Source organism: Pseudophryne corroboree, chromosome 4, assembly GCF_028390025.1.
Source record: "Pseudophryne corroboree isolate aPseCor3 chromosome 4, aPseCor3.hap2, whole genome shotgun sequence".
Taxonomy (NCBI): domain Eukaryota; kingdom Metazoa; phylum Chordata; class Amphibia; order Anura; family Myobatrachidae; genus Pseudophryne; species Pseudophryne corroboree.
The window spans coordinates 523,623,409-523,647,474 of NC_086447.1; the positions used below are offsets into that span (position 1 = coordinate 523,623,409).

The 24,066-nt window shown below is 45.6% G+C and overlaps 2 pseudogenes; both read left to right on the plus strand.

Moving 5' to 3' along the window:
* Positions 1-1,076: 1,076 nt before the first annotated feature.
* On the plus strand, positions 1,077-1,196 carry LOC134912665 (5S ribosomal RNA; annotated as a pseudogene).
* Positions 1,197-6,047: 4,851 nt separating this feature from the next.
* Positions 6,048-6,167, plus strand: LOC134912615 (5S ribosomal RNA; annotated as a pseudogene).
* The last annotated feature ends 17,899 nt before the right edge of the window (positions 6,168-24,066 follow it).

Genomic DNA, 24,066 nt, shown 5'->3' on the forward strand with positions numbered 1-24,066 from the left:
TCTGCACTCTGAGTACTCCTAATGCTCCCCAAAATTACTAAGTTAGTAGTAAATCAACTCAAGTGTCTCTATCTATTCTAACGGAGAGGACGCCAGCCACGTCCTCTCCCTATCAATCTCAATGCACGTGTGAAAATGGCGGCGACGCGCGGCTCCTTATATAGAATCCGAGTCTCGCGATAGAATACGAGCCTCGCGAGAATCCGACAGCGGGATGATGACGTTCGGGCGCGCTCGGGTTAACCGAGCAAGGCGGGAAGATCCGAGTCTGCCTCGGACCTGTGTAAAAAGGCTGAAGTTCGGGGGGGTTCGGATTCCGAGGAACCGAACCCGCTCATCTCTAATATATATATATATATATATATATATATATATATACATTTATATATTTTATAGGTTGTATATATTTATACCTGTATTTGTGTGTGTGTGTGTGGGGGTTGGCGCACCAATATTTTTAAGTGTGGGAAATCTAACGTATGCAAATACTTACATCGGAATAGAAAAACCTTCAGTGATATGGAGGACAAGAAACAGTACACCATAAAAGAATTCATGAACTGCAATACTATGTCCGTGATTTACCTATTGGAATGCCCCTGCAAAAAGAAGTACGTCGGCAAGACCAAGAGACCATTAAAAATGAGGATCCAGGAACACATACGGAATATTAAGAACAAGGTGGAGAGCCATACTGTTTCCAGACATTTCACATCACAACATAACTCTAATCCTGAGGATCTTATATTCAAGGCAATTGAACATGTGTGTCTGGGAGAGAGAGGAGGTGACCTTGCAAACAAACTCTCGAGAAGAGAGATGTACTGGATATTCCAGCTGCAGACCTTGCAACCCACGGGTCTGAACGAAGGATAAGAGATTGCACCTTTTCTATGAGGTGCTGTATCCTCCAACATTCCTGGTTTTCCTTGTTTTTTTCGCCACAATCCAGTCTTGCACCCTTTCTTAATTCTTCTATTTCTTTGTTGGTGTCTCACACTATAATAAAGTAATAAATCACCGGGACTCGAGTGTTATTATGCGATCGGACCCCTGGTGTTACGATGTCTACTTTCGTGTACAGTCAAACCACACTGGCACGCCCAATCTCGTCCGATCTTGGAAGCTAAGCAGTGTTTTGGGCCTGATCAGTACCAGGGAGGGGGACTGCCTGGGAAGATCAGGTACTGTAAGGACTGACAAAATGACATCAAGCCAACTAGTGACCGATCTGATATCACTGGGTACTAATAGGTTCACAGTATCCACGGCTCACCTTGTAACTTTTGAATCTAGAGGGATTTTTCTTTACGTATAAATAATTAAAAATTTAATATCACCACCAATTCCAGTATTTATATATTTATATATTTTTTATGAATTTCGCCTGGTTCTTTCTTCTCACTATTATTGTTATTTTATAACCTTTTTGTAAACCTCACTAACAATGTCACCTGCTAGGTCACTAACCACCGCTATATTGAGCATAAACACAGCTATGTCACTTTTAGGTATACATTCAGCATTGAATATATGTTAATATCATTCTCATAATTTTATTATATATTATTATGTATGAGCCATTGCATTATCCCCTTATCCTATAGTTTCCATCATGTTTATCTGTGTGAAAGACTGGTATACATGTCTTTTACCATACATTTCTTGTGTTTATCTATATGGATCCGTTGTCATGGATACCGGCATACTATGTCTCCTAAAACTCCTCTAAGATGGCCACCACATTCCTATACACTGTATGAAGCTTTCCCCACAATAATATGGCTGCCACAGTACTGAATGGGGAGGACATTCACTACGTGGTGACCTGAACATAGACTGCTGACTCCTAGGAGATGCCGCAGACACATGCGCAATGGACGAGGAGCGCCGTCGGCGCATGCGCACGAGCGAACCGGAAGTGGGGCGGAAGTACCCGGAGACACGTGACCCGCTACCTCCGTCACCGGAAGTGTGGCGGAAATGCCGCACTTTACTATATTTTTCCAGTTTGGAACTATTTATACAGTGTTTGCGCTATATGGAACACTCGTTTTTAATGCAAATGTATTCATAGTGATTCTTACTGCTTGAGGCCATGTTTTATTTAGTGCCCTTGACTGCTCTTAGAATAAATGTCTTTAATGAGACTCATGACCAATTATGACATCACAACCCCATGAGCCAGTATGCCAGGGGTATAAATAGGCATGTTATTTCACTCTGTCCCTACCCTTTGAAGAAGTCTGGTGTGACGAAACGCGTTGGGTTCCCTGCATTGACCCTTTTGCCTATTTCTAAGTTAAGTCAGAATTCCTTACCTTTTACAAAGACCTTTATGCTTTTACCAGTGTTTAAAAAACTTTTTATGTTTTATTCCACTTTTATGTATTATTAAAAACTTGTTTGTAATATTATATATTTTTTGGCTCATAAATTTTAAGTTTTAGTGCTTATTTTAAACAACACAAGTCGCCGGTACCCTTATCCCCCCATTCTATACTCTTTTTAGCAGTACTGTACCAGCATTGCACTCTTATGGGTTGGCAGACACCTATAATAAGGTTATGTTTGTTTTTTAATATTTAAGTGAATTTTAAGTGATTTTTAATTCACTTCCCTTACTGAGACCCTACCCCACAAGTGGCGCTGTATCATTTCTTGTTACACAATTGTCTTTTGGTATATTGATATAGCAGCCTGGTGAACCAAGTATCCAGTAATAAATTAGACTGTTTGGAAACATTGATCGTACAGTTAAGAGAAGCGATTTATGCCAAAAAATATTTAATGAAAACAAACAGGTGGACGCTCCAACACCCACACAAGATCTCGATGATCTGTTCTGGGGTAGGGAGAAACTTCTCATTAAAGAAGTGAAAACTTGGTGGGATGTCAAAGGCCTGGAACATTATATTACAGTGAATAGAGTACCCAGAGGTTTGAGACTCCTCAAACAACCTACGTTTAGTACTATGGATACAGAATTCATAGAAGAAAGGGACTCCATTTTGCATAGGTGTTCAATAGACCTTATGAAACTTCTCATCCGGAAAAAGAAGGATGCTTTGGTGGAATTGGAGGTCGAAATAAAGGCAAAAGAATCTGAAATGATCGGATTCAAGGATAAGGAGGACTACATCATTAATGAAAAAGTACTCAACAAGAAGTTAGAGCATGTAGAAGGGGAAGTCATTAAAGGGAAAGAGAAAAAATTTCTTCGGGACAAAAACGATTACAGCCAAGGACACATGAAAAACTGGAGCAAAGTCAAGGCTCCTGGCCATCAGTCCAGAGGAGTGGAGAGATATCAATGGAAGACGGTACCTAGCAAAGGGAGAAAAACCAGGATCAATAGTGAAGATTCTCCATCGAACCCACACATCAAAACATTAAACAGATTTTCAGCTCTACAAAGAAGAGACTCCACAGGGGATCAGGATTTTTTATCGGCAAGAACAGGTGCACGAACAAAAGACATGGTGAGAAACATGGTGAGAGAGGACAGCAGGCAGGCATCTCCAATGAAAAGAAGATTTTTAGAAGAAGAGGAAAACGGGGCGGTAGGAGGGAGAGACCAAAATAGAAGGAACCTACAGTAGATGAACCACGGGATAAAGGCATTTTTAACTTGTCCAAGCACATTTTAACAGAACCAGAGGTAACACTCCTCAGCAAGGGTCTGTCTTTTGCACCAACGAGTGGTTTGAACAAATTTGAGACCTTTATTGACTTAAATAAATTTGTGCGGAAATTAACTTTAAAGAGACATTTCTTGCGTAAAGAAGATGCTATCATAAACAATTATGAGGAACGATCCAAATCTGGCCTTAAACCAACATGAAAGTATTATCCTCTGGAATCCAAGGGGAGCAACGTCAGCATTTTTTATGATATGGTAAAAAAGGACTTATGTGACACCGAACAGAAACCGGCTGTAGGAAGGAATATGAGGAACAGTGAATGCGAAGCCCTGAAAAAACTGCAAAAAAACAACAACATAATTATTAAGCAGGCTGACAAAGGGGGGAGGGATTGGTTATAATGGACCATGACCTCTATACTAAGGAGGCACTAAGACTGTTGGGGGATGCAAATTCCTACACACCACTCCAGGGTGACCCGAAGGAACCTTTTGTGGAAGTATTAAGGACCATACTTCTACATGGCCAACGAAATAATGTGATAATTAAGGAAGAATACCAATATCTTATGCAATCCAATCCCATCACACCCATTTTTTACTTTCTACCCAAAATCCATAAATCCCTGACCAATCCACCTGGTAGACCAATAGTGGCGGGCATAGGTTCACTGACTTCAAATTTATCAGAGTACGTGGATGTTTTTTTGAAAAATTATGTGACAGCACTGCCATCATATCTAAAGGATACAACATCGATACTTAATATACTCAGAACAGTGGAGTGGAAGGATACGTATATATGGGCGACAGTGGATGTCCAATCCTTGTACACATGCATAGAACACTCTAAAGGCATAGCTGCATGCAGGGAATATTTGAACAACGATCCAGCCATGACGCCTATACACCAAGATTTTATCTGTGATCTTATACTTTTTATCCTCAGCCATAATTATTTTAAGTTTCTTAACCAGTTTTACCTACAATGCTGCGGCACAGCTATGGGGACGGTTTTTGCCCCAAGCTTTGCTAATTTATTCATGGGATGTTGGGAAAGAACACATGTCTACAGTTCTAGTGCTTTTAAGGAAAATGTGGTACTCTATAAACGTTACATCGATGACATTTTAATCATCTGGAACGGCACGGTTGAATCTTTTAATGAGTTTTTAAGTATGCTGGGAAGTAATGACAGAATTTGACTTTTACCTCAAACACCAATGACAAATCTGTTGAATACTTGGACTTGATTTTAACCAGTGAAAATGGAGGTATTACCACTAAGAATTTTATCAAAGAGGTGGACATGAACAGCTATCTGTACTACCGAAGCAACCACCTTCAAAAGTGGAAGAATAACATCTCGGCATCACAGTTTTCAAGGATAAAGAGGAACTGTATGAATCTCAAGGACTGTGAGGATCAGTTGGAGATCTACAGTAAAAGGTTCGAAGACAAAGAATACCCAGGGCCCATTCTGAAGGAAGCGCTGGAAAAGACGAGGAGCGTGGACAGAGAAGACCTCCTGAGGTACAAACCAAGAGATTCTAAGAAGGACACAGTTGCTTTCATTACCACATATAGTCAACACGAAAGGACCATTAGGAATTCACTCAAGAACCACTGGAACATTCTTCTCATGGATCCAGTACTGAAGGACATCCTACCGCCCGAACCAGTACTCATCTTCAAGAAATCTAGAAACCTGAAGGACCATCTTGCACCTAGTTTGCTAAAGGAGAAGTCCACCAGGAGCACCCCGATGCCGAAATGTGTGGGTTCTTTTAAGTGTGGGAAATGCAACGTATGCAAATACTTACATCGGAATAGAAAAACCTTCAGCGATATGGAGGACAAGAAACAGTACACCATAAAAGAATTCATGAACTGCAATACTATGTCCGTGATTTACCTATTGGAATGCCCCTGCAAAAAGAAGTACGCGGGCAAGACCAAGAGACCATTAAAAATGAGGATCCAGGAACACATACGGAATATTAAGAACAAGGTGGAGAGCCATACTGTTTCCAGACATTTCACATCACAACATAACTCTAATCCTGAGGATCTTACGTTCAAGGCAATTGAACATGTGTGTCTGGGAGAGAGAGGAGGTGACCTTGCGAACAAACTCTCGAAGAGAGATGTACTGGATATTCCAGCTGCAGACCTTGCAACCCACGGGTCTGAACGAAGGATATGAGATTGCACCTTTTCTATGAGGTGCTGTATCCTCCAACATTCCTGGTTTTCCTTGTTTTTTTCGCCACAATCCGTTCCTGCACACTTTCTTAATTCTTCTATTTCTTTGTTGGTGTCTCACACTATAATAAAGTAATAAATCACTGGGACTCGAGTGTTATTATGCGATCGGACCCCTGGTGTTACGATGTCTACTTTCGTGTACAGTCAAACCACACTGGTACGCCCAATCTCGTCCGATCTTGGAAGCTAAGCAGTGTTTTGGGCCTGATCAGTACCAGGGAGGGGGACTGCCTGGGAAGATCAGGTACTGTAAGGACTGACAAAATGACTTCAAGCCAACTAGTGACCGATCTGATATCCCTGGGTACTAATAGGTTCACAGTATCCACGGCTCACCTTGTAACTTTTGAATCTAGAGGGATTTTTCTTTACGTATAAATAATTAAAAATTTAATATCACCACCAATTACAGTATTTATATATTTATATATTTTTTATGAATTTTGCCTGGTCCTTTCTTCTCACTATTATTGTTATTTTATAACCTTTTTGTAAACCTCACTAACAATGTCACCTGCTAGGTCACTAACCACCACTATATTGAGCATTAACACAGCTATGTCACTTTTAGGTATCCATTCAGCATTGAATATATGTTAATATCATTCTCATAATTTTATTATATATTATTATGTATGAGCCATTGCATTATCCCCTTATCCTATAGTTTTCATCATGTTTATCTGTGTGAAAGACTGGTATACATGTCTTTTACCATACATTTCTTGTGTTTATCTATATGGATCCGTTGTCATGGATACCGGCATACTATGTCTCCTAAAACTCCTCTAAGATGGCCACCGCATTCCTATACACTGTATGGAGCTCCTCCCCACAACAATATGGCTGCCACAGTACTGAATGGGGAGGACATTCACTACGTTGTGACCTGAACATAGACTGCTGACTCCTAGGAGATGCTGCAGACACATGCGCAATGGACAAGGAGCGCCGGAAGTGGGGCGGAAGTACCCGGAGACACGTGACCCGCTACCTCCGTCACCGGAAGTGTGGCGGAAATGCCGCACTTTACTATATTTTTCCAGTTTGGAACTATTTATACAGTGTTTGCGCTATATGGAACACTCGTTTTTAATGCAAATGTATTCATAGTGATTCTTACTGCTTGAGGCCATGTTTTATTTAGTGCCCTTGACTGCTCTTAGAATAAATGTCTTTAATGAGACACATGACCAATTATGACATCACAACCCCTGAGCCAGTATGCCAGGGGTATTAATAGGCATGTTATTTCACTCTGTCCCTACCCTTTGAAGAAGTCTGGTGTGACGAAACGCGTTGGGTTCCCTGCATTGACCCCCTTGCCTATTTCTAAGTTAAGCCAGAATTCCTTACCTTTTACAAAGACCTTTATGCTTTTACCAGTGTTTAAAAAACTTTTTATTTTTTATTCCAATTTTATGTATTATTAAAAACTTGTTTGTATTATTATATATTTTTTGGCTCTTAAATTTTAAGTTTTAGTGCTTATTTTAAACAACACAAATCACCGGTACCCTTATCCCCCCATTCTATACTCTTTTTAGCAGTACTGTACCAGCATTGCACTCTTAAGGGTTGGCAGACACCTATAATTAGGTTACGTGTGTTTTTTAATATTTAAGTGAATTTTAAGTGATTTTTAATTCACTTCCCTTACTGAGACCCTACCCCACAAGTGGCGCTGTATCATTTCTTGTTACACAATATATATATATATATATATATACATTTATATATTTTATAGGTTGTATATATTTATACCTGTATTTGTGTGTGTGTGTGTGTGTGTGTGTGTGTGGGGGGGGGGGGGTGCACCAATATTTAGCTTGCATCCGGGCAACTGGGGAGAACTTACGCAACTGTGAAGGGGGGGGGGGGATTGGAGTGCTGGAGAGGGTAGAAAATACCTGATAATAGCGGTCATGAGTTAATACAGTCCTGGTCTGGACAGATTGCAACAGCCACAATAATACTATTATCAGTGGAACTGATCAAGATGCACTCAGCCAAACAGAATTGGCTACCGATCACATCATAATTTAGCAGCAGGGATGGAGCTCCAGCAACTGATATGTTTCTTGTCAGGCACATATTTATCTCTGTGATGGTTTGCATGGCAAACATTTGTGTAAATGACCCCTTACTGTACTTGACGACCAAGTCTTGTATGCCCTGTCCCTCCTATGTTTTGCCTCTCTAAGCTTTATGAGGCATAACAGGAAAATGCATCTGAATATAGACAGATATAGAGGAGTATATATTTTATTTGGACATGTGTACAACACAAATACACAATGCACATTTTTTTTTTCAGTTTACATCCAACCCTACAGTACTGTACATCAGCTCTTTAATGAGCAATATAAAGGATAGAGCTTTTAAAAGCATGATATATGACAGTTGCATATTGAAATGGGCACGAGTATATATGTTTTCAAATGTTGAATTCTAACTTGTCACGTTGTTATGTTGTTTTTTTTAAATTCACTCCCCAAATTTTTTTCTCTAGAATTTGTTAATTAATTTAATAGTTGAATTTGAAATTAAGGTATTAGTTACAATTTCAATTTAGGATACATTGATTCTCTAATTTAATGCAGTAACTTTCTTGGATTTTTAAGCAACCTATGTGTGATGTAGATGTACAGAAATTTGTGATGTACTGTACATGTGACAACAGCCTCCCTGCTTCGTGGGGCTTAGGGGAGGAGTAGTGTCCGCCCTGAGGGGTTTTGAGCCACTATCTCCGCTGACAGGACACTGAGCTCCTGAGGGTGATGATCGTTAGCTGACCCAGACGACCGCTCACTCCCGCTGCATGCCGCCACCCCTAACAGAGCCAGAAAATTCCGGTGGCGAGTGAGTCACCGGCCCCCCTGGCAAGCAGGGAGCCGGTGTGAAGATGGCGGCAACAGGGTGGGAGCGCAGTATTAACTGCGCTACGGAGGCTCAGCGGTACATATTGCGGCGCTGTGAGGGGCGCCCTGAGCCAGCGCCTATACCCTACACTGGTCAATAAGGCTGTCAGGGACATCGTTAACACTGCCAGCACAATTCCTCAGGCCAGTATAAAAAAGTGTAGAGCGGAAAGCAGCGCCATGTTCAGGGGGCAGAGCTTCTCCTCAGAGTGGACCTAGCAGCGTTCAGTGCCATTTTCCTGCCTGCAGATCCTACAAAGAGACGTTGACAGGGAGAGCTGTCCCTCCAAGCAACTCCAGCTATCCTGTGCGGTACTAGGGGGTTGTAGAAGGGGGGGGGGCTGTGTAAATGCTGTGTAGTCTATTAAGGTACCCAGTAAGTGCCAGGTAGTTGTATTATATCTACCTTGGGAAGTGCTGTGTGTGGGTTGGCTCCAACCTCTGTGTCTCTTTGTGGCGTTCTTGGGGGGGGGGGGGACTGTGTCTGATATTTCCCTGTGTGTGTGTGGGTTTTGTTGTCTTACAATGCCATGTCTAGGGACTCTGTGTCTTATGCTGCAGAGGACATTTCCTCTCAGGAGGAATCCATTCCATGTACACAGGAATGTAATGCATTGTCTCAGATCCCTATTGCTGAGCCTGAGTGGTTAACCTCTATTAAGGGAATGATCTCTCAGATCTCTACTAGGGTAGCTCATACTGAGACTGAAACTTAGGTATTAAAGAAGTCTATGGCAGTTTGGTCATGTTCTGTTCCTATTCATTCGAAATCACCTAGCATATACCCACAGAAACGTGCTCTTGCCCAGATTATGCAAGATGACACGGATACCGACTCTGACACAGCAGATGGTGATGGGGATATGCTGAGGGGAGCGGTATCCCTTGCAAAGGAGGTGCAGCTCATGATTGAGGTGTTAAATATTACTGACACAACACCTGAGCAGGTTGAGGAGGCTTTCTTCACAGATAATAAGAAAGCCTCGCTAACCTTCCCTGCGTTTAAAGAATTAAATGTTTTATTTGAAAAATCCTGGGAAAACCCGGAGAAAAAATTCCAGATTCCTAAAAGGATTCTGGTTGCTTTCCCCTTCCTTGAGGAAGATAGACAAAAATTGGAAAACCCACCCATAGTTGACGCATATGTTTCCAGACTGTCGAAAAAGGTGGTTTTACCTGTCCTTGAGTCTACCGCGTTAAAAGAACTGGCTGATCGTAAGATTGACACTACGCTCAAATCCATATACACTGCTTCAGGGGTAGCGCTGAGGCCTACTATTGCCTGCGCATGGATCTCTAAAGCTATAGTAAAGTGGTCAGGCACGTTACTAGAGGATTTGGATTCAATAGATAGAAGTGACACTGAATTATTTTTACATAACATACAGGATTCTGCAGGGTTCATGGTGGAATCCATGAAGGACCTGGGTACGCTGACTGCAAGGATATCTACCATGTCTGTCTCAGCTCGCAGGGGACTCTGGCTACGCCAATGGTCTGCAGATGCAGAATCCAGGAGAAGTGTGGAGAACCTACCCTACACAGGTCAGGCTCTATTTGGGGAAGCGTTGGATGCGTGGATTTCCATGGCAACCATGGGTAAGTCACCTTTTCTTCCCTCAGTTACGCCTTCTACGAAGAAACCCTTTTCTTCATCTGCATCACAGTCCTTTCGGACCGCTATGACAAAAAAGTCCAAGCCTCCTACCACCTTCTTTAGAGGTGGGTGGGCAAAATCCAAAAAGCCTGCACCCGCAGGATCTCAGGACCAAAAACCTGCCTCTGGTTCTTCAAAATCCTCAGCATGACGGTGGACCACACAGCCTGGAGGACGGGCTGGTGGGGGCGAGACTCAGGCGTTTCAGCCACATCTGGGTGTCATCCGCCCTGGATCCCTGGGTACAGGATATTGTGTCCCAGCGGTACAGACCAGAGTTTCAGAAAACCCCACCTCACCGATTCTTCAAATCAGGCTTGCCTACTTTACTGTAAGACAGAACTGTCCTACAGGAAGTTATCCAAAAATTGGAAAAGGCAGAGGTCATTGTTCCAGTTCCACCTCATATACACAGAGTGGGTTACTATTCAAACCTTTTTGTGGTACCGAAACCGGATGGTTCGGTCAGACCAATTTTGAACTTGGAATCGCTAAACCCTAATCTAAGGGAGTTCAAATTCAAAATGGAGTCTCTGAGAGCGGTGATCTCAGGTCTGGCGGAAGGGGAGTTTCTGGTATCCCTAGATATCAAGGATGCGTATCTCCACATTCCAATTTGGCCTACGCACCAGGCTTATCTCAGATTTGCATTGTTAGACAGTCACTATCAGTTTCAGTCACTGCCATCGGTCTCTCCATGGCACCAAGGGTGTTCGCCAAGGTGATGGCAGAAATTATGGTTCTCCTCCACAGGCATGGAGTGAACATAATTCCATACCTGGATGACCTGCTGATAAAGGCGTCATCCAGGGAGAAGCTGTTGCAGTCCATTGCTCTCACGATTCATCTGCTCAGGGTCCATGGTTGAAACCTGAACCTTCCAAAGTCACATTTGGAGCCGACAAGGAGATTGTCTTTCCTGGGGATGATTCTCGACATGGAAGTGCAGAGAATGTTTCTACTGGAGGAGAAAGCATTGGTGATACAAACAATGGTCCGGGATGTCCTGAAGCCAGCCTGGGTCTCCATTCATCAGTGCATTCACCATCTAGGGAAGATGGTTGCCTCCTACGAGGCTCTACAGTATGGAAGAATTCATGCTCAATCCTTCCAATTGGATCTCCTAGACAAGTGGTCAAGTTCTCATCTACATATGCACATGAGGATACGTCTGTCCCCAAAAGCAAGGATTTCACTCCTCTGGTGGCTACAAATGCCTCACCTTCTGGAGGGCTGCAGGTTCGGTATTCAGGACTGGATCCTTCTAACCACCGATGCAAGTCTCCGATGCTGGGGCGCTGTCACTCACGGGGAAACCTTACAAGGAAGGTGGTCAAGTCTAGAATCCTGTCTACCAATAAACATTCTGAAACTAAGAGCCATATACAACGGTCTTCTCCAAGCGACTCACCTTCTGCGAGATCGACCCATTCAAGTTCAGTCGGACAATGTAACAATGGTGGCCTACATAAACCGACAAGGCGGAACAAAGAGCAGAGCTGCAATGTCAGAGGTGACAAGAATCATCCTCTGGGTGGAAAAGCATGTGTTAGCACTGTCAGCAATTTTCATTCCAGGAGTGGACAACTGGGAAGCGGACTTACTCAGCAGACACGATCTCCATCCAGGAGAGTGGGGCCTCCATCCAGAGGTGTTCACGGAGGTGACAAACCTTTATGGGTTCCTCAAATAGACATGATGGCCTCCTGTCTCAACAAAATTTTTTGGAGGCATTGCTCAAGGTCAAGAGACCCACAAGCAGTGGCAGTTGACGCCCTGGTAACTCCGTGGGTGGTCCAGTCGGTGTACATGTTTCCTCCACTTCCACTAATTCCAAGGCTTCTAAAGCTCACAAAGAGAACAAGAGTTCAGGCAATCCTCATTGCTCCAGACTGGCCAAGAAGGTCTTGGTACGCGGATCTTCTGGATCTACTGCTCGAAGAACCGAGGCCTCTTCCTCTTTGGGATTACCTGCAGCAGCAGGGGCTGTTCGTTTATCAAGACTTACCGCGGCTACGTTTGACGGCATGGAGGTTGAATGCCAGTGTCACAACTGAGGGCTGAGGATGACCTGGTGAAGCCACAGATGTAGAGGCTGACGTGTAGGTGAACCGGGGAGGTAGTATTGGGTTCCTAGACATACAGGAGCTCTAGTACCATTTGCCCGAAGGCATGACCACGACAACGAAGTTGTAAAAATGTAAAGTCAGTTTTATTGAACACACAGCTTAAGACACCTTGGATATGCAAAACGTCACAGAAGATGTGCAGTGGTAAATTACAGTACAGTTCCCAGAAGCGCAGAGGTAATTAGTGCTGTGGCTTGCAGAACAGAATATTACAGAGTCCTTGCCAGAACTGGAGATGGTAAGTCTGTATGCCACAGCTAACCGCTGAGGAGAGGTATGAACTGGTGCTTCCCAGCAGATGGTATACAGAGGCTGGAGCAACACAGATGCACAGAAGTAGATGGTACTTGGTAATTGCAGAGCATGCCGGATGGAACCAATATGAATGAAAGGTGTGTAGAACTTACCACTGTAGATTTAGAGTTCAATGGTGAGCATCGATGGACGCTGTGGTTCAATGGTAGAATGGTCACTGATGCAGACGATATAGGAATACTGCTGATGACGTTGATATAAACTGAAGACACTGTGGAGCACTGCTAGCAGAATACCAGCGACTCAGGAGCACTGTGGAAAGCTGGTAGGGCGTGGTAAGTATGCTGTGGAGTATGGAGAGCGGTGCTGCAGAAAGGAGAAGTTGAAAATGATACCAGGACACTGCTGGAGGCTGGAAGCGAAGCAGGCCCAACGCTGGAAGCAGGAAACTGGTGTCTGATCGTAGAGAGTAATCAGGAGCAATGCTGGAACACTGCAGAAGTCAGGCTGCACCGCAGGATGGAAACAGGTGCGGGTCTCTTAGTGGAGCTGAACCACTGGAGCTGGAATACCTGGAGAAACAAGCAGTAGAATCCACAAGCAGGAGAGACATGTGTATAGGTTAGACAACCAAAGCACTGATGATTATCCATCCCAGGAGCAGGATATTTATACCAGCTGGGAAGCAGGCATTGGCTGGATAATTAGACAGAGTCCAGAGTGCAGCGCATAGGTTGTAGAATGACATGTGATGAGGAAAAACATGACTGCGCCCATGATTGCATTTGGAGGGAAAGTCTGTTTGTATGTTCCATGTGGTAAACAGCAGTGATGGCGGTGGAGGCCGCGGAGGGCAGGAGACGCCATTCTTACAAACAGTGTAACTAAGCTGTAGGACTGTCATGACAGCGCTGCGGGATCACAGGGAAGAGACTTGGGGGATTCAGCGCACAGACAGCGCAGATTGAATCCTGTTTTGGAACGCTGGGCCAGTCTCAGGAGACACCTGGAAGGTAAATAATGATGTCCAATAACCCGGATCGTGACAGCCAGATATTAGCTTGGAAGGGCATTCCAAACAAGGTTATTCCTACCCTGATACAGGCTAGGAAAGTAGTAACGTCTAAACATTACCATCGCATTTGGAAAAAATCTGTATCTTGGTGAGTCCAAGAAGTTTCCTACGGTGGAGTTTCAACTGGAACGGTTTCTCCTATTCCTGCAAGCAGGTGTGGATATGGGCCTGAGGTTGGGATCCGTAAAGGTCCAGATTTTGGCCCTATCCATTTTCTTCCAGAAACATTTGTCTTCCCTCCCTGAGGTTCAGACTTTCTTGAAAGGGGTTCTGCACATCTAGCCTCCCTTTGTGCTGCCTACGGCGCCCTGGGATCTTAACATGGTGTTACAGTTCCTCCAATCAGATTGGTTCGAGCCTCTACCGGAGGTTGAGGTCAAGTTTCTCACGTGGAACGCTGTCACTTTGTTGACCTTAGCTTCTGCTAGATGTGTGTCAGAGTTGGGGGCTTTGTCTTGTAAGAGCCCTTACTTGATCTTCCGTGAAGATAGAGCTGAGCTCCGGACACGTCAGCAGTTCCTTCCGAAGGTTGTGTCAGCATTTCATATCAACCAACCTATTGTGGTGCCAGTTGCTACTGACTCCACAATTTCATCAAAGTCCTTGGATGTTGTAAGGGCTCTGAAAATCTTTGTGAAGAGGACTGTTCGTCACAGAAAATCGGACTGTTTGTCCTGTATGATCCCAAGAAACTTGGGTGTCCTGCTTCTAAGCAGACGATCTCTTGCTGGATCAGGTTCACTATCCAGCATGCGTATTCTACGGCAGGATTGGCATGTCCTACATGTGTTAAGGCCCACTCTACTCGTAAGGTGGGTTCTTCCTCGGCGGCTGCCCGGGGTGTCTCGGCTTTTTAGCTTTGCCGAGCGGCTACTCTGGGTTCGAACACATTTTCAAAGTTCTACAAGTTCGATACTTTGGCCTCTGAGGACCTGAAAGTTGGTCAATCAGTTCTGCAGGAGCCTCTGCGCTCTCTCTCCCATTCTGGAAGCTTTGGTACATCCCCATGGTACTAATGTGGACCCCAGCATCCTCTAGGACGTAAGAGAAAATAGGATTTTAATTACCTACCGGTAAATCCTTTTTTTGTAGTCCGTAGAGTAGGGGTGGGCAAAATACGGCCCGCGGGCCGGATGCGGCCCGCATACCGATCCTGCCCGGCCCACTGCCTCCCACCAGCGAGCAATGACAAGCGGCCCGAGCGGCTGAGCTGCTTGTCATTGCTCTGCACTGCAGTACCTCCTAGCTGCCAGCGGCGCCTCTCTCCCCTGCTGCTGCGTTGTAGCAGCCTCCTCCAGAGTCCCCAGTGACAACGGCTGTGTTCAGCCGAGAAGGGGGCGGGGCTACGTGCCGGTGAGGGGGCGGGGCTACACGGGACCACAGGGGGCGGGGCTACACGGGACAAGAGCCAGACTGCTACAGATCCATCCTTCCTGCCACTGCCAGCCAGATCAGTAGGTTATTGGGAAAAGTGAAAGAAAGTGTGTGTGTGTGTGTGTGTGTGTGTGTGTGTGCATATATTTGTGTGTGCGGGCAGTGGCGTCAGACTGTTTTTAGGTTTGGGGGAGAGATCTTTAGCTCTCGCTGTACCAACCCCTCCTGTGTTCTGTCACCATGTCACCCCCATGTTCTGTCACTATGTCACCCCCCTCCGTGTTCTGTCACTGTGTCACCCCCCCCCCCGTGTTCTGTCACTGTGTCACCCCACCACGTGTTCTGTCACAGTCCCCCCCGTGTTCTGTCACTGTGTCACACCCCCCGTGTTCTGTCACTGTGTCACACCCCCCGTGTTCTGTCACTGTGTCACCTCCCCGTGTTCTGTCACTGTGTCACCTCCCCGTGTTCTGTCACTGTGGCACACCCCCCGTGTTCTGTCACTGTGTCACCTCCCCGTGTTCTGTCGCTGTCAACCCCACCATGTTCTGTCACCATGTCACACACCCCGTGTTCTGTCACTGTCACCCCCACTGTGTTCTGTCACCCCCCTCCCCGTGTTCTTTCACTGTGTCACCCGCCCGTGTTCTGTCACCGTGTCACACATCCGTGTTCTGTCACTGTCACCCCCACCGTGTTCTGTCACTGTGTCACACCCCCCGTGTTCTGTCACTGGGTCACCTCCCCGTGTTCTGTCGCTGTCAACCCCACCATGTTCTGTCACCATGTCACCCCCCCGTGTTCTGTCACTGTCACCCCCACCGTGTTCTGTCACCCCCCCTCCCCGTGTTCTTTCACTGTGTCACACCCCCCGTGTTCTGTCACCGTGTCACACATCCGTGTTCTGTCACTGTCACCCCCACCGTGTTCTGTCACTGTGTCACCCCCCCGTGTTCTGTCATTGTCACCCCCTCCCCATGTTCTGTCACCGTGTCACCCCCACCATGTTCTGTCACTGTCACCCCCCCTCCCCGTATTCTTTCACTGTGTCACACCCCCCGTGTTCTGTCACCGTGTCACACATCCGTGTTCTGTCACTGTCACCCCCCCTCCCTGTGTTCTCTCACTGTGTCACCCCCACCGTTTTCTGTCACTGTGTCACACACCCGTGTTCTGTCACTGTCACCCCCCTCCCCGTGTTCTGTCACCGTGTCACCCCCACCGTGTTCAGTCACCGTGTCACACACCCGTGTTCTGTCACCCCCCCTCCCCGTGTTCTGTCACCGTGTCACACCCCCCATGTTCTGTCACCGTGTCACCCCTACCGTGTTCTGTCACTGTGTCACCCCCCCCGTGTTCTGTCACCCCCACCGTGTTCTGTCACCGTGTCACCCCCACCGTGTTCTGTCACTGTGTCACCCCCACCGTGTTCTGTCACCGTGTCACACCTTTCCCCAGGGGCCATAAGACACTGGATAATTTGCTTGCTGCACAATAATTATCCTAAATAAAATGTTAATGTGTAAAAAGGCTCTCTACCTGCCGTAATGTGTGTAAAAGGGGCTCTACCTGGTGTAATGTGTGTAAGTGGCGCTGTGTGGCGCAATTTGAATAATGGAGACTATTGTGCAGCCTAATATGAATCTGTATTATTTTTTGCCCACACCCCTTCCACATGAAGCCACGTCCCTATATTTTTGGCAAGTGGGGTGAGCTGCTATTTTGTATGTGGCCCTCGGATACTGACAGGAAATGTCAAGTGGCTCCTCAGCTGAAATAATTGCCCACCCCTGCCGTAGAGGATGCTGGGAACCCGCCCAGTGCTTCGTGATCCTGCAGTGGTTACTTAGTTCAGTACTGCTTAGTTCTTGGTTAAGTACTGTTTTGTTACTTGGTTAAGTAATCTTGTTCAGCCGTTGCTGAGTTTTCAAGCTGGTTAGTTTGGTTTGCCTGGTATGTGTGAGCTGGTGTGAATCTCGCCACTATCAGTGTATTTCCTTCTCTCGAAGTATGTCCGTCTCCTCGGGCACAGTTTCTAGACTGAGTCTGGTAGGAGGGGCATAGAGGGAGGAGCCAGCCCATACTCTGAAACTCTTAAAGTGCCAATGGCTCCTAGTGGACCCGTCTATACCCCATGGTAATAATGTGGACCCCAGTATCCTCTACGGACTATGAGAAAAGGATTTACCGGTAGGTAATTAAAATCCAATTTTTTTCCCCTGGTACTGTAGTCAGTTATCATTTCATATCTAGCACTTTAGAGAATCGTTATTGACTTAACTTCTTCTGCAAGCAGGGATGTTTGTCAAATCCTTTATTTGTTGCAACAATGTAGGTTATGTAGTGTGTGGATATAGTGGAAATATAGGGATACAATGTTAATTCACATCAATAGTTTACAATGTGATACATGTGGTCACTATTAGTACAGACTGATTTGTCTATCTATCTTTATTCCTTTAAGAAATTAGAAAGAGATAAAATATTTGGTGATATACTTTTTGTTTGATTGTATACAATAGAGCCTGATTCTGAATTGGGAACAGAGCAAAAACTATGATTGCAGCAGCAAATTGTTAGCTAATGGGCAAAACCATGTGCACTGCTGGGGAGGGGGGGGGGGGGGGGGCAGATATAACATGTGCAGAGAGAGTTAGATTTGGGTGGAGTGTGTTCAAATTGAAATATAAATTGCAGTATAAAAATAAAGCAACCAGTATTTGCCCTGCACAGAAACAATATAACCCACCCAGGGGCGTGTAAAGAGAGGAGGGGACCCGCGTGCAGCCTCTGTCATGGGCCCCCTCCACTCTGGCAGCAGTAGACTCTGGCATAATGAAGGTGCCTTGTTCCCGGGGACACCTCCAGTGCACATGCGCAAATCACTCGGAAATGTCCGTGGCACCCATTTTCAGAGTGATCTGTGCCCACACAGCAGGGCCTCCGTCGCGGGACTCTGGAGGGGTAAATATATTCAATGGGTGCAGTGTGTGTGGTGTGGGCCTCCCTGGACCCATGGTCCCATGTGCACCGCACACACTGCACCCATTATAGAAACGCCTAGGAACTAGAGATGGCGGGCAGTTATCGTGTTTTGTGTTTTGTTTTTGTATCTGGTTCCTCACTCGTCTTTTGGATCTGGATTGGTTTTGCCAAAACCACCCTTTCGGGATTTGGTTTTGGATCTGGATGATTTAAAAAAACAACACAAAAACAGCCCAAATCACAGAATATGGGGGTAATTTTGATCCTACAGTATTATTAAACTCAATTAACTATTCTGAACACCTCACAATATTGTTTTTAGGCCAAAAGGGTGCACCAAGATCGCTGGATGACTAAGCTAAACGACCCAAGTGGGTGGCACAAACACCTGGCCCATCTAGGAGTGGCACTGCAGTTGAAGACAGGATGGCAGTTTTAAAAACTAGGCCCCAAAGGGCACATCATACAAAGAAAAAAAAGAGGTGCAAGATGGAACTTAGGTAAAATAAAGCCAGTTTTTATAAGGGCCTCCAAATTGCCTCTTTTTCCTGCCAGTATACATATGGACTGTCTAACATGCCTACTTGGATGCTGTCACCCATATAATCCTCCACCATTCTTTCAATGGTGACAGCATCATATGCAATGACAATAGACATGTCAGTAATTGTTGGCAGGTCCTTCAGTCCGGAGAAGATGTCAGCACTTGCTCCTGAGTGCCCTGCATCACCGCCAGTGGGTGGGCTCGGAAATTTTATCCTTTTCCTCGCAGCCCCACTTGCAGGAGAAAATGAAGGAGGAGCTGTTGATGGGTCACGTTCCACTTGAGTTGACAATTGTCTTACCAGCTGGTCTTTGAACCTCTGCAGACTTGTGTCCTCCAGAAAGAGAGATACAACGTAGGCTTTAAACCTAGGATCGGGCACGGTGGCCAAAATGTAGTGCTCTGATTTCAACAGATTGACCACCCTTGAATCCTGGCAAAGCGAATGAAGGGCTCCATCCACAAGTCCCACATACTTAGCAGAATCGCTCCATCTTAGCTCCTCCTTCAATTTCTCCAATTGCTTCTGCAAAAGCCTGATGAGGGGAATGACCTGACTCAAGCTGGCAGTGTCTGAACTGACTTCATGTGTGGCAAGTTTGAAGGGTTGGAGAACCTTGCACAAGACGGAAATCATTCTCCACTATGCTTGAGTTAGGTGCATTCCCCCTCCTTTGCCAATATCTAGGCTTGAATGGCCTTTTGCTGCTCCTCCATCCTCTGAAGCGTATAGAGTGTTGAATACCACCTCTTTACCACCTGTTGCTTCAGGTGATGGCAGGGCAGGTTCAGGAGTGTTTGATGGCGCTCCAGTCTTCGACACGTGGTGGCTGAATGGCAAAAGTGGCCCGAAATTTTTTCGGAGCACCGATAGCATCTCCTGCATGCCCCTGTAATTTTTCAAATAATTCTGCACCACCAAATTAATTGTATGTGCAAAACATGGGACGTGCTGGAATTCGCCCAGATGTAATGCACGCACAATATTGGTGGCGTTTTCCGATATCACAAATCCCCATAGTGCGATGATGTCCCTCAGTTTCTGTAAGCGTTTGTCATTGTGTGATGATGTCCCTCAGTTTCTGTAAGAGGTTGTCAGCGGTGTGCCTCTTACAGAAACCGATGATACACAGTGTAGCCTGTCTAGAAATGAGCTGGCATTTGTGAGATGCTGCTATTGGTGCCGCTGCTGTTGTTGCTGTGGGAGGCAAACCCAGTGGGCTGTTACAGTCAGTAGTCCTTAGTTTGCCCTGCTCCACTTGTCCACATGTCCGTGGTTAAGTGGACACTGCGTACAGCCGCATTTTTCAGGACACTGAGGACACTTTTGTTAATGTCCCTATACAGTCCGGGAATCTCTTTCCAAGTGAAGTGGAATCTAGATGGGATTTGGTACCGGGGACACTCTACCTCCATCAATTGTCTAAATCCCACTGCACCAATGGTGGATACCGGATGCACGTCTAACCCCAACATAGTTGTCAAGGCCTTAGTTATCCACTTTGCGACAGGATGACTGCTGTCATATTTAATCTTCCTCGCCGCAAAGGACTGTTGGACAGTCAGTTGCTTAGTTGACGTAGTACAAGCGGTCTTCCGACTTCCCTTCTGGGATGACGATTGACTTCCAGCAGCAACAACAGCAGCAGTAGGCATACCACTCAATGATCCTCTGGAGGAATCCCGGTTAGGAGAGGACTCGTCAGTCATACCAGTGACATGACCTGCAGGACTACTGACGTTCCTGACTGAGGAGGAAATTGAAGTTGAGGGAGTTGGTGGTGTGGCTTGCAGGAGAAGGGATTTAGGTGTCAGTGGACTGCTTATGCTCTTACACAAAGTTTCTGAACTTGAGAATTACTGATGAATGCGCAGCAGGTGACTTATAAGGGAGGATGTTCCTAGGTGGTTAATGTCCTTACCCCTACTTATTACAAATTGACAAAGGCAACACACGGCTTGACACCTGTTGTCTGGATTTGTGGAGAACTAATTCCACACTGAAGAGATGGCTTTTTTGGTATTTTTCCCAGGCATGACAATGGGCTTATTCATCCCACAGACAACAACTTTCTCCCCCGGTGCCTGATTTAAACAAACCACATCACCATCAGAATCCTCCTCGTCAACTTCCTCCTCAGCACCAGCAACACCCATATCCTCATCCTGGTGTACTTCAACAGTGACATCTTCAATTTGAATATCAGAAACTGGACTGTGGGTGCTCCTTCCAGCACTTGCAGAGGGTGTGCAAATGGTGGAAGGAGCCACTTCTTCCCGTCCAGTGTTGGGAAGGTCAGGCATCGCAACCGCCGACAAACTTGGACTCTCCTTGGGGATTTGTGATACTATCTGAGAATGAACAGTTCTTTGCTGTGCTTTTGCCAGCTTAACTCTTATAATTTTTCTAACGGGAGAATGAGGGGTTTCATCGTCATGTGAAGCTGAACCACTAGTCATGAACATAGGCCAGGGACTTAGCCATTCCTTGCCACTCTGTATCGTAAATGGCATATTGGCAAGTTTGCGTTTCTCCTCAGACCATTTCAATTACTTGTTTTGGGTCATTTTACTGAACTTTGGCTTTTTGGATATTACATGCCCACTACTTAAACATTGGGCATTGCTCTTGGCAGACAACATTGATGGCATTTCAAAATCTATTTCATGACTAGTGGCAGCAGCTACAGCACTAGGAGGAAGTGGATCTTGATCTTTCACTATTTTCTCCTCCAAATTTTTGTTCTCCATTATTTTTCTGGAGTTATATAACACAATATGCAGCACAGGAGAGCATACCCCTACACCACACAGGACAAACCCTGTAAAAATTATTTGGATTAAAATAAGATTTTAAACCTACCGGTAAATCTTTTTCTCCTAGTCCGTAGAGGATGCTGGGGACCCCGTATGGACCAAGGGGAATAGACGGGCTCCGCAGGAGACACGGGCACTAAAAAGAACTTTAGTTATGGGTGTGCACTGGCTCCTCCCTCTATGCCCCTCCTCCAGACCTCAGTTAGAGAAACTGTGCCCAGAGGAGACGGACAGTACGAGGAAAGGATTTTCGTTAATCTAAGGGCAAGATTCATACCAGCCCACACCATCCACACCGTATAACATGGATATACGAACCAGTCAACAGTATGAAACAAAACAGCATCAGCCCGAGACTGATCAAAACTGTAACATAACCCTTATGTAAGCAACAACTATATACTAGTCTTGCAGAATGTAGTCCGCACTGGGACGGGCGCCCAGCATCCTCTACGGACTGGGAGAAAAAGATTTACCGGTAGGTTTAAAATCTTATTTTCTCTTACGTCCTAGAGGATGCTGGGGACTCCGTAAGGACCATGGGGATTATACCAAAGCTCCAAAACGGGCGGGAGTGTGCGGATGACTCTGCAGCACCGATTGAGCAAACATGAGGTCCTCATCAGCCTAGGTATCAAACTTGTAGAACTTTGCAAAGGTATTTGATCTAGTGATGTGCACCGGACATTTTTCGGGTTTTGTGTTTTGGTTTTGGATTCGGTTCTGCGGCCGTGTTTTGGATTCGGACGCGTTTTGGCAAAACCTCACCGAATTTTTTTTGTCAGATTCGGGTGTGTTTTGGATTCGGGTGTTTTTTTTACAAAAAAACCTAAAAAAACAGCTTAAATCATAGAATTTGTTGGTCATTTTGATCCCATAGTGTTATTAACCTCAATAACCATAATTTCCACTAATTTCCAGTCTATTCTGAACACCTCACACCTCACAATGGCCCTCATTCCGAGTTGTTCGCTCGGTAAAAATCTTCGCATCGCAGCGATTTTCCGCTTAATGCGCATGCGCAATGTCCGCACTGCGACTGCGCCAAGTAAATTTGCTATGTAGTTAGGATTTTTACTCACGGCTTTTTCATCGTTCTGGCGATTGTAATGTGATTGACAGGAAATGGGTGTTACTGGGCGGAAACAGGCCGTTTTATGGGCGTGTGGGAAAAAACGCTACCGTTTCCGGAAAAAACGCAGGAGTGGCCGGAGAAACGGGGGAGTGTCTGGGCGAACGCTGGGTGTGTTTGTGACGTCAAGCCAGGAACGACAAGCACTGAACTGATCGCAGATGCCGAGTAAGTCTGAAGCTACTCAGAAACTGCTACGAGGTGTGTAATCGCAATATTGCGAATACATCGTTCGCAATTTTAAGATGCTAAGATTCACTCCCAGTAGGCGGCGGCTTAGCATGAGCAAATCTGCTAAAATTCACTTGCGAGCGAACAACTCGGAATGAGGGCCAATATTATTTTTAGTCCTAAAATTTGCACCGAGGTCGCTGGATGGCTAAGCTAAGCGACACAAGTGGCCGACACAAACACCTGGCCCATCTAGGAGTGGCACTGCAGTGTCAGGCAGGATGGCACTTCAAAAAAATAGTCCCCAAACAGCACATGATGCAAAGAAAAAAAGAGGCGCACCAAGGTCGCTGTGTGACTAAGCTAAGCGACACAAGTGGCTGACACAAACACCTGGCCCATCTAGGAGTGGCACTGCAGTGTCAGGCAGGATGGCACTTCAAAAAAATTGTCCCCAAACAGCACATGATGCAAAGAAAAAAAGAGGCGCACCAAGGTCGCTGTGTGACTAAGCTAAGCGACACAAGTGGCCGACACAAACACCTGGCCCATCTAGGAGTGGCACTGCAGTGTCAGGCAGGATGGCACTTCAAAAAAATTGTCCCCAAACAGCACATGATGCAAAGAAAAATTAAAGAAAAAAGAGGTGCAAGATGGAATTGTCCTTGGGCCCTCCCACCCACCCTTATGTTGTATAAACAGGACATGCACACTTTAACGAACCCATCATTTCAGCGACAGGGTCTGCCACACGACTGTGACTGAAATGACTGGTTGGTTTGGGCCCCCACCAAAAAAAGAAGCAATCAATCTCTCCTTGCAAAAACTGGCTCTACAGAGGCAAGATGTCCACCTCATCATCATCCTCCAATTCCTCACCCCTTTCACTGTGTACATCCCCCTCCTCACAGATTATTAATTCGTCCCCACTGGAATCCACCATCTCAGGTCCCTGTGTATTTTGTGGAGGCAATTGCTGCTGGTGAATGTCTCCACGAAGGAATTGATTATAATTCATTTTGATGAACATCATCTTCTCCACATTTTCTGGAAGTAACCTCGTACGCCGATTGCTGACAAGGTGAGCGGCTGCAC